This window comes from Pteropus vampyrus, unplaced genomic scaffold, assembly GCF_000151845.1.
Source record: "Pteropus vampyrus isolate Shadow unplaced genomic scaffold, Pvam_2.0 Scaffold28, whole genome shotgun sequence".
Taxonomy (NCBI): Eukaryota; Metazoa; Chordata; class Mammalia; order Chiroptera; family Pteropodidae; genus Pteropus; species Pteropus vampyrus.
Window position 1 is genome coordinate 4,822,225 of NW_011888809.1, and position 16,566 is coordinate 4,838,790.

Genomic DNA, 16,566 nt, shown 5'->3' on the forward strand with positions numbered 1-16,566 from the left:
GAGCATCTGGCTGCCTTCTAGTGAATGCCTGGCCCTGGTCCAGAAGCCACCGCAGTGACTCCTGCGCACATCTGAAGGTTCCTAGCTCTTCCATGCTTTCCCTGAATTGCAAAGCCCTGAGGTTCTGATATAACACAAGTGAGGGGGAGGGAGCCATGAAAAGCGACAGATATTATACATCGACCATGTACATGGGGTCCTTCTCCAGATTTAATTGTGCTGTAGGAAAATAAAGTATTGTGACCTTTCTTGTATGCCGGGGACACAGCTGCCTCTGACCTTCACCGCTCGTGAAGCCTGGGACCAAGCAGGGCCCAGGAGTGACAGTGAGTATTCAGGTGACATTCTCCTGCTGTATCTCAGGCCAGGAATGGCACGGCTCACACCTACCCATCCCCTTCTTCGATCATGGACACAGGGTGGGTCACTCGGCCTTTCAAAGGATTCAGGGAATAAACAGTATGGAGGAGGATGAACAATCTGAACCACATTTACCTTCGGTTGTCCAAGGGCTGTGCTGTCCCCAGGGGTATAAATGGCCCCAGGGAGGCCCCTGTGGTCATTGGTCACCAGTCCTGGCCAGCTTCACCCAGACCCCCATCACAGTGGCCCACGCTGCTGCTCTGATATCACTGCTGTCCCTGGAGAACCCTGATGCTCAGGTCTCTGCCTCCCTGGGGCACCCCGAGCCACCCGCTCCAAGTGCGGCCACCTCCTTAGATGCTCTCTCAGGGGCATGTGGCATCCACTGCTATTCCCAGAACGCTAGAGCTTCCTCCCACCCCATCCAGTCTCCAAAACTTTCCTTCTGGACTTGGGGGATGGAGGATGATTGGGGAGTCCTTTTTTTATGTTTTCTCCAGAATATTTCTGCTTCTCTCTCTTTCCCTGCCTCTGTCTCTCCCGGTATCATTCCCCTTCCCTTTCCCTCTCTCTCTATCTCAATCTATATCTCTCCCTGTCTCTCTTCCTCCCTCCTTTTCTCTCTCCCTACCAGCTCTCCGGGCACTAGCATCTTTTCAATGACTTTATATAGAGAGTTTTGGAAACAAAATCCAGGAAGAAGAGCATCTCGCAGACAACTTCTGCAGAGGCAAGAAGGCCCACGGCCAGCTAACTGCTTAAAAAGAGGATGGAAACTGGGGAAAACACAGAAATTAATATTAATTTATGGAGGTAAACACATAAATTAATATGTTAAAAAGTTACCCTGACACAATGAAAATAACAGCCATCATTTGTGCACCCATCTACTGAATGACTCATCATCTAGCACCCACTCTATGCCAGGGTGGTTCGGCGCTGGATCCCTGCTCTGGCCGGCCGTCCTCCTAGGAGGAGCCAGAGAGCAAACTCATAAACAAAACACACAAACGGAAAAAAAAAAAAAACCAGGGAAACAGCATGCTCTGCAGAGAACACAGCTCTCAACGGAGCAGAGGGGTGACTGCATTAGACGGGGTGGGTGTCGTGTCAGAGACGGCCCCTCTGCTTCTGAGACCCCAATGACAAGGACACAGATAGATCAGGGTTTCCCTTTTATGTGCCGAGAATTTTCCACGTGCTGCTTTAATTCTCAGAGCCGACCTACGCAATCCACATCGTTCCTCTCTCCGTGTTACAAATGAGGAAACTGAGGTTCAAGAGATTAAGTTCCTTGCCTCAGATCACACAGCCAACCGCGGAGGCGCAAGGAGCAGACAGACGTGTGATCCGTCTGGCTCTGAAGCCACAAGCCCTTCCACTCCGCTCGTCGGGGCTCCGGTTGCATCTCTCTTGGAATTTTCCCAAACGTTCCAGACAGAAATTTCTTTCCCACCAGGTGTTGACATTTCAATCTTTCCTCCTTGGTCTCCTGGCAAGGGCAACTTATGAGGAGGTTTCCATCCTCACAGCGGACCCTCAAGGGAGAGGATAAAGTTGTCCAACTGCCACCGAGACTGGCTGTGCTCCACTCTGTCCTGCCCCGTCACCTCCGCCCTGCCACGGGCCCCTCAGCTCCCACCCCGGGACCCAGCTCCCTCTCTGTGCCGCCCTGTCCTGTGGGCTGGTGGGTGGGACAGAACAAGGCCAGATGGGCTGAGTGGAGGTCGAAGTGACTGGCTGGTGGCATTCAAGCCTATTTTTATTCACACACACACACACAAAATCTGTTCTGTGTTTTATTCAGCTTCGGGGCAAGGAGAGGTCAGCTCTCTTCACCTCTGCTGTAAGATGAGAACTACTGCAGGAAATGAAATGACAGAGAAGCCGGCCCAGGGGGAGGGAGAAAGGGCAAATTACGGGGAAATTAGAAACCTGGGTTCAGATCCGAGTGGAGGGTGTCAAAGCTCGCGTCCACCGGGGCCTTCTCCGCGAGGCCGGGGCGCGTAGATGGGCGCCCCACGCTGCCACGCTTGGCAGCCGCCCGTGAGGGCCGGCGACACGGGCACGCACGCCGACCCATCCCAGGCCTCCCGAGGGCGGTCCTGGCTTCCGACTCCTGCACCATGGCCTGCGCCTTCCAGCTCCGGTGCGGTCACGGGAAGGGACGCCCCAGGGCGCAGGGCCCCACGGCCCGCTGTGCAGGCTGGTATTTGGCCGTCCTCGTCCTCCTCACGGTTACTCGGTCCCTTCTGTGGGCAAGCCACAGGCTTCCTGTGCTTTCGAGTCAAACACGCACGAAACTATCTGGAAACTCAGACACAGCAGCTTTCCGCGCCCTCGCTCTCCCGGGAGCGCGCTCTGCTCTTCCACACGCTTCGAGGCCTCCGCGCGAACGCGCGCCCTGCTCCACGCGGCCCTCGCCGACCCGCGGCAGAGGCTGCGGTTTTGGTCCCAGAATCCGGAGAGCCGGAGAATGCCAGGCGGCCACCGGGTACGCACATGTCCTCTTGACCTGGTGGAGGCAGGGCCGTAGTTTTAATTCCGTCCAGAAAGCAATCATTGAGCACCTGCTTTGTGCCAGGCCGGCGAGGAGGGGGTTCGGGGTTCGAAGTCCAGAATGCTGGGGCTCCGGACACCTGACTTGTAGTAACAGACCCAGGAAGCGGGGCGCTGGGCTGCAGCCTCTCGGCCAGGCTGCCCCAGGGCTGCTGGGACTCGGAATCCTGAAGCAAGACATTTAGACGCAAGTTTGTTATCGGGGTCATGTTGATGCAGCCCTCTCATATATAAAAACTCTGGATTTGTTTTCCTTTTTTGTTGTGTTTTGCCAAGTAATATATGTGACTCACACCCCTATTACCCAGACCCCAGACCCAGCTATCCCTGAGCCTGGGCACAAAGAAGCACCCACGCACATTACTTTGTCATTAAAAGAAAAAAGAATGTGAAGGGTTAAAGAAGTACAAATTAGTAGTTGATAGATGGTCACCGGGATGGGGAGCACGGCCTAGGGAATGCGGTCAGCATTAATCTGTTGGCTAAGTGGAGGGCCAGGGGAGGGAGGGAGCAATTGGGGAGATTGTTTTATGAACTATATAGATGTCTAACCAATGTACTGTATACTTGAAACAAATTAAAATAAATTTTTTTTTACAACAGAAAAAGCTGAGCATTTCACGAGGTATTTTTTATGCCACTACGACAGGCCTCCATGTCAAATGTCCCCGTCGAAATGCAAGGTGTCCTCCAGGATCAAGGGGAGTCTTCTGGCCCTGAACCTTCCCCGCCCCCAACGCACATGTGCTTGGAGGAAACTAGCTGATGCTCTCGGGGTCATTGGTCCTGACGCGGGAGAGAGCCACCTCCTGCCTCCCTCACTGGGCTTTCCTGGCTGTTCCTGAGCCACCTCATGGACCAAGGGCATAGCCTGCTCCCACCCAAGTGCGCTTTCCTGGCCAGACTGGTCATTGGCGTCTGCAAAGGCTAAACGGCAGAGCTATGTGGAGTCTTTCTTAGTGAGACCCCCCTTCTCCCTGGTCCTGCGGGAAAAAGAAATTAAGTATCCTGTTCATTACCATGAGCTTTCCCCTGCCATGTTCAAGGCAATGACTTTGGGTGTCCCAAGTGGCACCGAAATCTAAAGAGACAGCAATTCCCAGGGCTCACATCGCCCCCTCACCTCACACGGTTTGTGACCAAACTCTTGCAGCATTCAAACGGAAGATGGCCTCGATAATGTCATGCCACTGCCCTCCTGAAACATGGCAGAACCTGGGGCCTCCCAGGCCTGAACTTTGACCTCGGCTCCAGGCAGGGAGCCTCCCACTTCCTAAAGTCTATAGATCTGTTGCAGGACAACGTAACGTTCATTTTAGGAGAAAGGGGATTTTTTTTTTAGGCCTTCAAAATTGTAACTTCAAACTAATAGTAATTTTGAATGACATCACATTAATTCAAGGCTAATCAACTAGCCAGACTATTGCTGTAGCTGGCTCTTTAAAGAGAAAAGAGAAAGATTTGGGAAATTTCATGTCCCCGCAAAGGCATATTTTGAGCACAGACTTTCCTTCTCTGCTTTACATATAAAACAGAATTTTGCCCATTTCTTTCAGACTAAGGAGACAGGTCAGGGGACTCCCTCCAGCTCCCCTCGAAATATAGATCCCAAGCTCTCAGCACCAGGGTCAGGGGCAAGCAGGTGGTGAAACAGGAAGTGAAAGGGTCAGCTGACAAACAGACCTTGTTTCCTACGGGTGCTCTGAGCTTTGCCTGACACTGCGATTCTCTCTGGGACAACAGTGCCCTCGGGGTCTGGGTGAGCTTCAGGCACTGAGGACTCCCAATGCCACCTTCACAGAGCTGTTTGGGGCCAAGTGGTGACAGGAGGCCATTTTACCCTTTGGGCATCAACACACTCTCACTGGCTGTAAGACCTGATAGATGCCAGGGGAGGCCTGAGCCCAGAATGCCAGAGACATCTGGTGGCACCAGCAAATGTGAGCTGTACTACAGTCTTTTTTGCGGGGGAAACAGTTAATATAAAATAGAGTCTTGGATTAACGTGGTTCATAAATGTAAGGTGTTGCTACTGAAGACCTCAACATCTACCCAGATATTTCAGGGTTTAATGTTGAGAGAATGCCTTGACAGGTGAGGAAGGGAGCAGGCACGTGAGTGGACCCAGTCCCTCCAGTGGGACAGATGGCATTGCCCAAGACCTCTGGAGTTTCACGCTCAGCTCTGATTACAGGCTGTGCAATAAGGTTGGCTGGGACCCAGCAGGGCAGAAGCACCAGGTGTTCCAGAATCTCTAAGTATGGCAACTTTTGCTGGTGTAGGGGCACCAGTGGCTCTGGGAGGCCAATGCGCTCTGTACGGGACATTCCTGATGTGAGACCAGAAAATCATGCAGTGTCCCCTTTGTTTCTCTCTGTAACTGGCCAACGCATTAAGCCCCAAGTACAAACCTAAACTCAGATTGTGAATTTCTAGGTCACAAGAGGACACGGATTAATCAGACTATTTACAACATGCTGTCAACACACACCAGAGGAAATAGGCCAGCCAATGCCAGTGACATTTTGTGGATTTCTTATAGCGTGTTTTGTCCATCCTTTACTTATTAAACATTCAAATCCTCTTCATGTCCTCTAAAACAGGATTCTGTGTCTGCTCACCCGCTGAGTTACCAGTAATTCAAGACATATGCCTGGAGCCACCCTGGGCTGGATGTCCCCAGGGCCTGGTTTCACCACATCATACACAACACACACAGACACACGCAGCAGGCCCAGCACCCACACCAGGCATGCATCACGCAGATGCTGCAGATATGCAGAGCCAGAAGCTTTTGCTGAGACTCAGTCCCTCAGCCGTAGCCCCGGAAGCCGTAAACTCTCCCTGCACAGTTGACCCACCACAGAATGCCTGGTTCTCACAAAGCATTTCCTGACGTTAACATGGCAAGAGACACCCCGTTTTTTGTTTGGGGAAACTGAGGCCCAGATGGAAGGGGTGGTGGGCCCAAAGTCATAGAATCTTGTTTAGCAGTGGGCCAAGGTTTTGGGTACCAGCAAAGACAGGTTTCTTCCCCAGCTACAGAGGAAAGGACTCTTTCTGGCCTCAGCTTTCTGCCCTCACTTAAGGAACAACCACTGCTCACCGCCATCCTCCTCACAGTCCTCCCGGTCCGAGGGTGGCAAGCTTAGAACCCTGGCTATCAAAGTCACACCCAGAAGGCATTCTTCTTGTCCACATGCTCACCTGTGTGGTTCTAAGGCATAACAGTGCTGCCCTGACATTGGCCCATCCTGGCTTCCGACAGCCAATCGCTAAATATTCAAGAATCTTACTAGTCAGGTGTTTAAAGGGGGCATTTTGAAACTGACCATTGTGGGAGTATTTATGCCGTGGAAATCAGCAAATGCCAAATGCCATATATTAGGGATTTTTTTTGTTGTTGTTAAAGAAATAGTTTATCAATATATTACTGTTCGCCGGGAAGAACCACTCTGACTTCACTAAGACCTCAGGCCTTGGGGAACAGGAGATATTGTTCAGGATTCATAGTTGCAGACAATAAGAGCCAACCCTGGTAAGCAGAAATGGGACTCTTAGGGAGGGTGTCAGGTCGCTTACAGAACCCGCAGGAAATGTGGAGTCGTGGGGATCAGGAAACGGACCGGAACGGACGACGGCAGGCAGCGTGTGCTGGCCCAGGCCACGGAAGGCACCGTACGTGGAAGACCGACTGGAGGCTGTCGAGGGCTGAGCGGGAAGGGAAGGCAGCTAGAAAGAAACAAGCAAAAATCATGTAGAATTAATCACATCACTGAGAGAAGAGAGAGCACGAGATTTAATATATATATGTAAACATACAGCATGCAAACACCTATAATAAAGCCTCCTCACATTCATTCCAGTTTATATAAAAAGAATCAGAGAAAGATCAAAGAACTTCTCAGTGTTTAATTATGCTTATGAAATACAAAAAGTTCGGGAATGACTTAATAGTCCAGGATGGGCTGGCGGGGAGGAAAAGCCGGCGGCCTGCTCTGCTCCCCTGGAAGCACGTTCCTTCACAACATGAGAAAGGACCTGAGCGTAACGAGTACCCGAGGCAGGAGGGCTGGTCTCGGGGTGATGTCACGTCTGAGCCTGTTGTTGGCTTTTGTCAGGGGACGGGAAGTGAGCCGCCGCTTTCCTCTCGGAGGCCGTGGTCGAGGCCGTGGTCGAGGCCGTGGTCGCAGCCCCGCCTGGGTTCTTTGGTCATCTCGGTAGACCCGGCCTTCAGAGCAGGATCAGAGCTCAGCCAGGCCCAGGCCGAGCACAGACCTCTGGGACGTGCAGTGCGGGCTCAGAGTGAGGGGACACGGCACCCGTCGGCCTCAGAGCTAGACCTGTTGTTCCCTGAGCAAGCTGGGCTTGGACCTTTGAGTCCAGAGAACAAACCCTTGCAGCTAGAAGGTGTGGACTCCAATCCTGCAGCCACCCAACCCACAGAGTAGGCTGAGAAAGCCACCTGCTAAGCCTTGGGCGTGGGGGCGGCGGCGGGGAGGCCACTCCAGCTCTTCCTCCTCCCCACTATGGCCACTGAAGTGCTCGGGCAATTCTAGAGACCTACATCTGGCCCATCACTGCACACACCGAACATCCCCCAAGAGCAGACAGGGGCCCTGTGTTCCCTTGTCCCTCCTTCTTTTCCTCCTCTCGAGTCCCATTCCCTCAAGATCAAGCCAAGTTCCTGGTAGCATGCCATATTAGGTAAGAGCTCACAAAGATTAAATGTGAAAAATAGAACCAGGTATGTACCCGAAAAAAAATGAAGAAAACATTTTATAATTCAAGGGGAAAGGCTATTTTTAGGCATGACACGAAACTTCAATATCCCTAAAATATGAGATTGATAAATTTGACTCGATTTCCTTTATATAGAGAAGAAAAACACCAAACAACTAATGAAAAGAGAAATTAAAACTTAGAAAAAATATTTGGAACTCATATCACAAGTAAAAAATTAATTTCCTTAATACTTACTAAGCTCATTTGGAGTTGAGGGATCTAATCGATAGTATCTCTTTTCTCACCAAAATTCCAAACGGTCTTGAAATAGACATAGGAATAGACAAATGGTGACCCTAAAATCATCTTTATTACTGGCAGAGCCTTTGGAGAATGTGCCTTAAGAGAGTAAGCAGTGAGCATCTTAATGCTGGACCCCAGAATGAAGCAGGCCTTTGGGGCCATCAGGATGGTAGGTTTGTGCAGCCAGAGGCCAAAATAAACACACAGGAGAGAGACGTGCAAAAGAGGGATTGGAGACGAGGACAAAATCTCACCAACTAGGAGACTGAACAAGTTAAATTCTTACAGCAGCGACAGGTCTGGGGACAAGGAAATGCATGCCTGCTGCTCAGAGCATGTTTCAGAGCTGGGAAGGAAGACAAAGGGCCTGTACGCCCACAGCCTCCAGCTCCTCGCTCCTGTAACAGGTGCTGAAATTGCCCTTCCATCCCACTAGAATCTGGAGAAAATCATGCTATGAGGAAACCATAGCAAAGAGAAATTGTTCACTGTCAGCCATTTATCAGTGGGAAGCCTCGGTCACATAGCTCCATTCCCAGAGCTGACAACTGCCCCACAATGCACAGCCCCTCTCAGGAGCAGGAATATCCAACACAGCCAAGGAATCGGTGTGGCTGCAGAAGCCACATGGCATGCACTGCCCACAACGCCAGGCTGGTGTTTCTCCACACATCTGTGAGTGTATGTGTGAAGCTGAGTTTATGCATCAGTTGACTAGCCACGGAGTACCTGACATTTGGGCAAACATTCTGGGTATTTCTGGATGAGACTGACATTTGAATCAGTAGACTGAGTAAAGCAGATTGCCCTCCCTGATGTGAGTGGGCCTCATCCAATCAGTTGAAGGTCTTATGACTAGGACAGAAAGGCTGATACTTTCTTGAATAAGAGGGGACTCCTCCTGCCCCACTGCTCGAGCTGGGACATTGGTCTTTTCCAGCCTTCAGACCGAGACTGAAATGCTGGCGCTCACATGTGAGGGTCCGTTTGTGGGCAGCCACTGTTTTAAACTTTTCTGCCTTGCTTCACCTCCACCATGAGCATGGGGACAGCAGCAAGAGAAGAGGAAGGATTGTGGCCTTATTAATACTCTGGTGTACTTTGAAAATGGTTTCACTGACTTCAGACATCACTTCCATTACCAGAGATCTTTGCAGTTATAAATGCTACGTCTTGATCTGTCCAATTTACCTTCCTAATAGATCATAATTACAAATCCAAGGGCCTACAGGGTCTACATAAACATCTGAAATGTAAGTGGTAGAGACTGTCGCAAGCTAGAGAGTTTGTACTCCACCAAGCACATTCGAATTCAAATCATTATTAAACACACCACTGCATAACCTCTGCAGCTGTCCAAGCTTAGTTACAATGAAAACTAAAGTTCAGATAAAAATAATGACAATCCATACCACTGCAATTAATAACCAGGAACTTTTCTAAGATAGAGAGTGAATTAATTTTTACAACAATCCCTGAGGGAGGTGCTACTATTATTCATTTTACAGGTGAGAAAACTGAGGCACAGAAAGGTTAAGTAGCTTACCTAAGGTCACACAGCCTAGTAAGAGCACAGTCAGAACTTGAACTTAAGTAGTCCATTTGCAAAGTCACTTAAATTGGGCTTCTTATGAATTCGAGAGCTGCAAGGGAACCGGGCTCTGCTGCATGGTGGTCATGACTATCAATGTCTCTGTCTCTGTCTCTATGAAATGACCTGGAATCTTGAACACACATCAGGGATTTTCAATCCCTACAGAGTAGGAGTCTCCAACCCCTGGGTTGCAGACCGGTACCGGTCCTTGGCCCGTTAGGAACCATGGACTGCAGAGCAGGGCTGCACCGGGCTGCAGAGCAGGATGTGAGCGGCGGGTGAGCCAGCAAAGCTTCATCTGTATTTGCAGCTGCTCCCCAGCGCTAGCATCACCGCCTCAGCTCCACCTCAGATCATCAGGCATTAGTTTCTCATAGGAGCACTGATCCCTGGTGCCAAAAAGGCTGGGGACCACTGCTATAGAGAACCAATCCCCATGAAGAAATTCTCTCTTTTCTCAAAAATCTTGGTGGATTCACTGGATAATTGTCTCTGTTCTCTAATTCCCTCAGTGTAGATGGACAGTGACCAGCAAAAGCCAATGTCTTTCTGATTTGAAAGCCAAGGCCTCATTGTAGCAGGTCACCTACATTGTGGAGGATGTTCTCCACAGAGCTGTGTGACCTTGGGCAAGTCCCCAAGCTGCGCTGGTCTTCACTCGTAAGAGGATCAGGCTGGAGGAGATAATCTCTCAGGTTCATCTGGGCCCAGAAGACAAAGTTAAAAATAGGGTCTCAGGGCTTGTCTTAGCTGGGGCCACAGTAACAAAATACCATAAACTGGGTGTCTTAAACAACAAATATTTATTTCTCACAGTTCAGGAAGTTGGTTAAGTTCAAGATCAAGTTCCGACAGATTCAGTGTCTGGGAAGATTTGGTGTCAAACCCTCTTTCTGGTTTGCAGATGGCCACCTCTTTGCTGTGTCTTCATAGGGCAGAAAGAGAGGGCTCTGGTCTCTTTCTCTTCCTATAAGGGCACTAATCCAACATGGGGGCTCCACATGACCTCACGTAAACCTAATTATTCCACATCCACAAAAACCATCACATTAAGGATTAGTTTCAAATTATGAGTTTTGGGGGTGACGTTCAGTCCATAGCAGGGCTAGTAGATGAGTACAGCTGCTGAGAACACATCTTGAAAGGGTATGTCGTGTTTACCACACCCCCTTATAAGAGCTCCCTGTTCTTTCTTTCTCAGCTAATGGCATGTATTATAATTCTGGGGACCCTCAGTCCTCTGTCTCAAGTTTCCATCCCCAGCCATTGCGTAGACTGAGCCTTCACGCCCATTCTTTGGGGAGCATGAGAACTTTGAGCACAAGCCAGAGGGTAACTGGAAACCCCTTAACTCTTCTGGTCCCCAGCTTTGCCCCCTAAGGACCTGCAGATTTGAGTTTCTTATTACTCTCATTTGCTAAAAGCCAAATAAAGAACTTGCACCTGAAAAACACAGAACCTTGTATGGTACTTGGAGCTCTGGGGTGTAAAACTGGAGGTTAATCTTATACTTCTGCACAGGAGAGAGAGCCGAGGAACCAGAGAAGATTTCCAAAGCATACAGCTGGCCCTGGATATCTTCCCAGCTCTGCTGGAGAAGGAAGAGTGGGTTGCTCCCCAAGGGCCAGGCAGCCAACGCCTCCGCAGGCGAGGGGTCCAGCCAGAGGAGTCCCATAGCCCGAGGCCCCTGGCAGACAGGAAGCCTGGCATATCGGTCGGGCAGGATGCTGCTGCAGCCTGGAGCCACTGCCCACCACTGGCTGGTGGTGGCACTTTAAACCTCTCCAAAGGGCATGGCTTATGCCTCTCGTGACCATACAAACAGCCAAAAGAGATGTTTAAGGGATCAGTGATCTAGGTATCTACACTGCTCCACAATTTTTCTGAACTGAATGGTATTAAACAATGATCAGTTGTTGTTGTTATTATTGTTGTTGTTGTTGTTGTTGTTGTTGTTGTTATATTATTATTATTAGTATTATATTATTTCTCATGGTTCCATGTCTTGACTGCACTCACCTAGGTGGTTCTCACCCAAGTCCCTTAAGTGACTGGCCAGGCAGTGGCTGGAGCAGGAGAAGCCCTGAGGCTTCCTCCTTCACAATGTCTAGCATTGGGGGAAACTGGGCCCTCAAATGAACATCTCCAGCATGAGCTCTCCATGTGGCCTGGACTCTCTTATTCCAGTCTTGATGGGAAATAAGCAAAACAAGGTTAAAGCCATGGATTCCATGAATCCAGTCTCACTTGGGAGATGGCACCAAAAAAAAATCAAGAAAAACTAAAGAACCAAGGAGACAGCACAAGGCAGGCAGTGTAGACAAAGGGGATGAGATGAGTTGATTTCAGCCCAGAGGAGAGGTGATGTTCCCAGAGCATATCCTGGGAGTGCGGCACACACTTCACACCACTGGCACTATCGGCAGTGCTGCTTCTCTTCCCATTGCTGTTAGTGAGTGTGTTTCCTTTGTTTGCATTTATTTTGTTCTGCTTTGCTGTCAAACTGGGGTGAGTACAGCAGGTGATGAAGGTAGTGTTTGTCCCCCATAGCAGCAGTTGAGGGAAGTGACCTAGGATGAGCTAATTCTCTGACCACCTTTAATCATTAATTCTCATGGGGGTTGAAGTTGACACACTTGAGGGAGACAGAGCAGCCCAGAGCTGGAGTTTAGGATAAAGGGACTGGCACCAGCACACGAGGTCCTGTCTAAGGTATCTGGGGCCTGAAACAGCCCAAGGGGAGTCCAAGCCGAATCCCTAGGCAGTACTGAGCATCAGCAGCTTAGCAAACTAAGCTCAAACTGAGCTCAAAGCATACGCACTGGCCTACGAGTAAGAAGCAGCCAAGGGCCAGAGATGCACTGAAATGAGAATTGAACAAGATGAGTAAGGAGAGCTGGGTATGCAGTGCCTGGTTTTGCCTTGATTGGACTTTAGCCATGGGGTTTGGAATGAGTCAGGCTGTCTGCCAAGAAGCCTGATCTCTGCTTAAATAATAGCAATGATAGTAAAGATTCACTGAGTGCCTACTGTGTGGCAGGCACTCTGCCAAGCATTTCTGCTCATATTCCCTTTAGTCTTCTGAACAACCCTCAAAGGCAGGGGTCCCCAACCCCCTGGCCGCAGACTGGGACAGGCCTGTTAGGAACTGTGCAGCACAGCAGAAGGTGAGCAGCAGGTGAGCGAAGTTTCATCTGTGTTTGCAGCCGCTCCCAGCACTAGCATCACCGCCTCAGCTCCACCTCAGATCATCGGGCATTAGATTCTCTTAGGAGCACTGGTGCCAAAAAGGTTGGAGACTGCTGCTATAAGAGGTTATTTCCATTTAATAGACGAGAAAACTGAGGCTCAGAGAGGTGAAATAAGTGTTCGTGATGAACAGTTAACTATGACCCTTGGCAGTGGGGCACTGCCCAAACAGGTGCTTTCACTGGGGCCATAATGTAACGCCTACAATGCACCTGTGATGGTGAGGTATTTTTTCCTTTTTTTCCCCAATGAGAAAATGGAAACTAAGTGACTTGCCTGAGGTCCAACAAAGCTGTTAAGCGGCAAAGTAGGGACTTAAACCTGTTCTAATTCCCCAATCCAAGCTTTTCTCACTATTCCAAAGGGTCTTACTTGAGGGGTGTCCTTCCCTGCAGCCCAGAGTGGCCTGGCACAAAGTAAGGATGAAAAGAATGCAAAACGGAGCTGCATATCGCCCCAGCAGGGAAAAGAAAGCAGATCCTTAACAGAGGTGAAGGGAAGGGCAGGGAGCAATGCTAACCATATGCCATCTCCCATTTTTCACTTACAAAACAAAAAAGCGCCTTGTCATTGTTTGAATCCCCTGTCCTGCAGGAGGAAGGGAGCAGGTACCTCCAAAGATCTGGGCACCTGCTCTCCTCACCGTCTGCTTCCAATCTGTTATCTGGCTTGGCACATGTCTCCTGTTCCCGGGATGTTTCAAGGGGCCTTCCTAGCTGGGTCCAAAGAAAGCATTCATTTTGATTCCCGAAAAGAGGAGCATCTGCTAGCCTGGATTGTGGGAGAGCCCATAATCCCTGCATTTTACCTCCTATTAGCCTTCTTCTCCAGGAAAGAAATGTCCTGCTCTTTAAAACTGAGGCCATAAAATTGTGACAGCTTGCTTGCAAACAGAGCTCATTCCAGAACATGAAACAGCCCTTCAGATAAAATATACAACTCAGGTGTGGGAGTGAGAGGACCGGGGTCTTAAAACCGAATCATTTGTTAGTACGTTTGGTTTTATGGCTCTGCCTGGGCAGTTCCCTACTGTAGAGCATCTCCAGTTCCAACATTTCGGACATATTTCCCATTAGCCCTTTATTTGAAATTTTATGCTTCCTCTCATAAAAACCTTTAGCAGATTAATGTGCTTGGGATGTTTATTTAGAAGTACAGCTGGTCTTCCTTCGAGTTGCTTTTATTGTGGGGTTGCCTGAGTGTGCCCTTTGTGCAGCAGCAAAAGGGTGGGACTGCAACCCAGCAACCAGCATTATCTCAGAGATGAGGGGACACATGGGGGGGCATGATGGAGGACATCAGGCAGGCCTTTGAGTTTTGCCATGTGATGAAGCACTCGAGGGCCACCATGTGCATTGGGAATGGGCTGTGCGTGGATGGTGGATATGAAGGGAACCGGAGCCAGCCATCTTCGTCTCCCTGACGGACCTGTCCTGTGGGCTCGTCCCTTCAGCACATCAGGACTAGCTTGACTCCGTTCGATCAGGAGCTGTTCTCCTTCGAGGTGAATAAGAGGGCCAAGTACTGACCAAGATTGCTGGTCTCCCTGAAACCTTGGGTAAACAGCCATCACTTCTTTTACAAGATGCATGATGATCAAATGTCTTGTAATGTTCTAAATTTATACCACTCTTTCCTACATCCTCCTGTTTTATTATTTTTGCACTAAAGACGAGCAATTTCATTATTTTTTAAGGCCATGTCTTTATCATGGTTTGGGGTGTGTGTGTGTGTGTGTGTGTGTGTGATTTTATTAAGGACCACCAGATTGCATGTTCTTATTGTACTTCTGGCTTCATAGGTCTCACGCTGTATAGGAACACTATTTAACAACATCACTGATGATGTTCCCCTGCCCTCTGCCACCTGTCCCCAGGACTGAAGGCAGCTCTGCCTGTGGATTATTAGAAAGTTCTGCCTTCTGTTGGCCTCAGATTTGCCTCTTGGCAAGTTTCCTATCTTGCAAGTCCTACTCCTACACTCTGGCGCCACATTGTGTGTTTCCTTCCCTTCTTCCCTTTGAGCAATTTGGGGGACATGACTAGTGCCCTCAAATCATCCTTTCCCCAGGCCGTATGTCTTGGTGCCTCCCATGTTCTGAGTGAAGATCCAAATGAGTGTTGACCTTGAAGTCTTTTCCGACCTTCCCCAACTGGTGGGGTCTTCTGTCAGCGAGACCACTAAGAGTTTGTCACACATGCCAGTTATTATGCAGTTACTTACTCTTGGCAAAGGCCTTTCTTGAGCCCATGCTTCTGGGCTCCAGGAAGAAACACTTTTTATCAGTCAGATGTTTCTTGATTACTCAGACATTATCAGACAGCAGACACTGACACCAAAGAAAGAAGGAAAAACTTTACACCAAATGGCAAGAAACTGATACGCTCTTACTTGCTCTTGCTCTCTTGTTCTCAAAAATGCTCGGTAACATCCAATAGCACAAGGAAATGAGGTCACAGGTACGCACACAGGCATGCACACACACATGCTCACGCACGCATACATACTCAGCCCCGAGTTCCTAAGAGCTCTGCTGCTCCCCAACTTACTTCAAGGGAGTTAATTCACTTGCTGAGTAAGGCTATTTGCTGTGTCTTGCTCATCAAGATGTCAAGTGAAACAGAGCCAACCGCCTTCCCACAGAAGATTCTGTAGCCAATGCTGAGTGACCTGAGGGACTGAGTAATACCACGTGTATGTATGTGTGGGGATGTGTGAGCACATACGTGGGCTGGGGGTGCAGCGAGGCATGCAGTCTTGAGGGAGGCAGGCTCCAAACAGATCTTGAGATTGCATGTGTCCTATATAACATACCCAGGGAAAATTCTAGGGCTCCCGTAACCTTCTCCATGGTGTGGGCAACGGGCTGGTGGCATCAAGCCAGGAGGAAGGGAAGTGAGGAACATGTCTCCTTGGGGTCTGGCGACAGTGGTTGCAGCCCCTACAAGTGGCCAAAGGGGGTCAAAATCCTGTCTCTCTCCTCCAGAGAAGGACAACGAGCAGCTCCGGGCTGTGCCGCATGCAATGCATTATCCGCAGGCAGCCTCCTCATCCCTGACTGAAGCTCTATCCACTGCAGACCCCTCCGGTCTGTTTTCATGACCTTTTCTGTATCCAGGCCAGCCCTCTTCTGAGTTTGTGTAGTCAACTTTTAAAAAGTAGGATTGCTGCACAGTTAACAAAGACAGAGGGATTTTTTTATTTTAATTTACTTTTATCAAAAAATGTAGAAAGCACCATTGTATGGTCCCTTTACCCTGTGCGTGGCATTAGGTTTATCATTCCTTCTCATCGAGCTGGACTTTTTTTGAGATTATGTCTAAACTATACGTGACAATTAATGGATGTGAGGAAACAGTGTCAGCCTCGTGGGAGAGTGGGGAGGAGCAGTGAGCTCAGGCACGAGAAGTGCTTCATACGCCTCCATGTGCTGGGTGCGCTGAAACTGTTGGCCTGATTCTTCCCACCAGGCCCCCACTCCCTCCCATCTGGACCGCCATGGACATCCTTTGCTACTATGAGGGGCTCCTGACTCAACCCCAAATCCTGTCTCCTGGAGGTTGAGAAAGTTACGGCACCCCACTGGGGCTGATTCCCATGTGCTCAATGAAGGGACGCTGGGGGTATCGAAAAAGGAGACAACTCTGAGTTCCCCTCCAGCCTCACATTCTACCAGTCACCGATCTTGCCTTGTCTATCAGTCCTCTGGACAAGGGACCCTATAGGTGACCAGATCTTTCACGGGAGTATGACCAGATCTGCGTGGGGCATAC

General features: G+C 49.6%; 1 long non-coding RNA gene across 3 annotated transcripts in view; it reads right to left on the reverse strand.

Moving 5' to 3' along the window:
- Positions 1 to 2,149: 2,149 nt before the first annotated feature.
- LOC105289779 overlaps positions 2,150 to 16,566 on the reverse strand; it is an 81,335-nt gene continuing 66,918 nt past the window's right edge. The window contains exons 4-5 of one of the 3 annotated variants that reach the window (XR_895690.2): positions 6,505 to 6,654; positions 2,150 to 2,878 (exon numbers count right to left, since the gene is read on the reverse strand). This is a non-coding gene — a long non-coding RNA (uncharacterized LOC105289779). Of the gene's footprint in view, positions 2,879 to 2,949; positions 3,090 to 6,504; positions 6,655 to 16,566 lie in introns of those variants that run through there. The other 2 variants (XR_002779467.1, XR_002779466.1) reach the window with 2 other exon arrangements.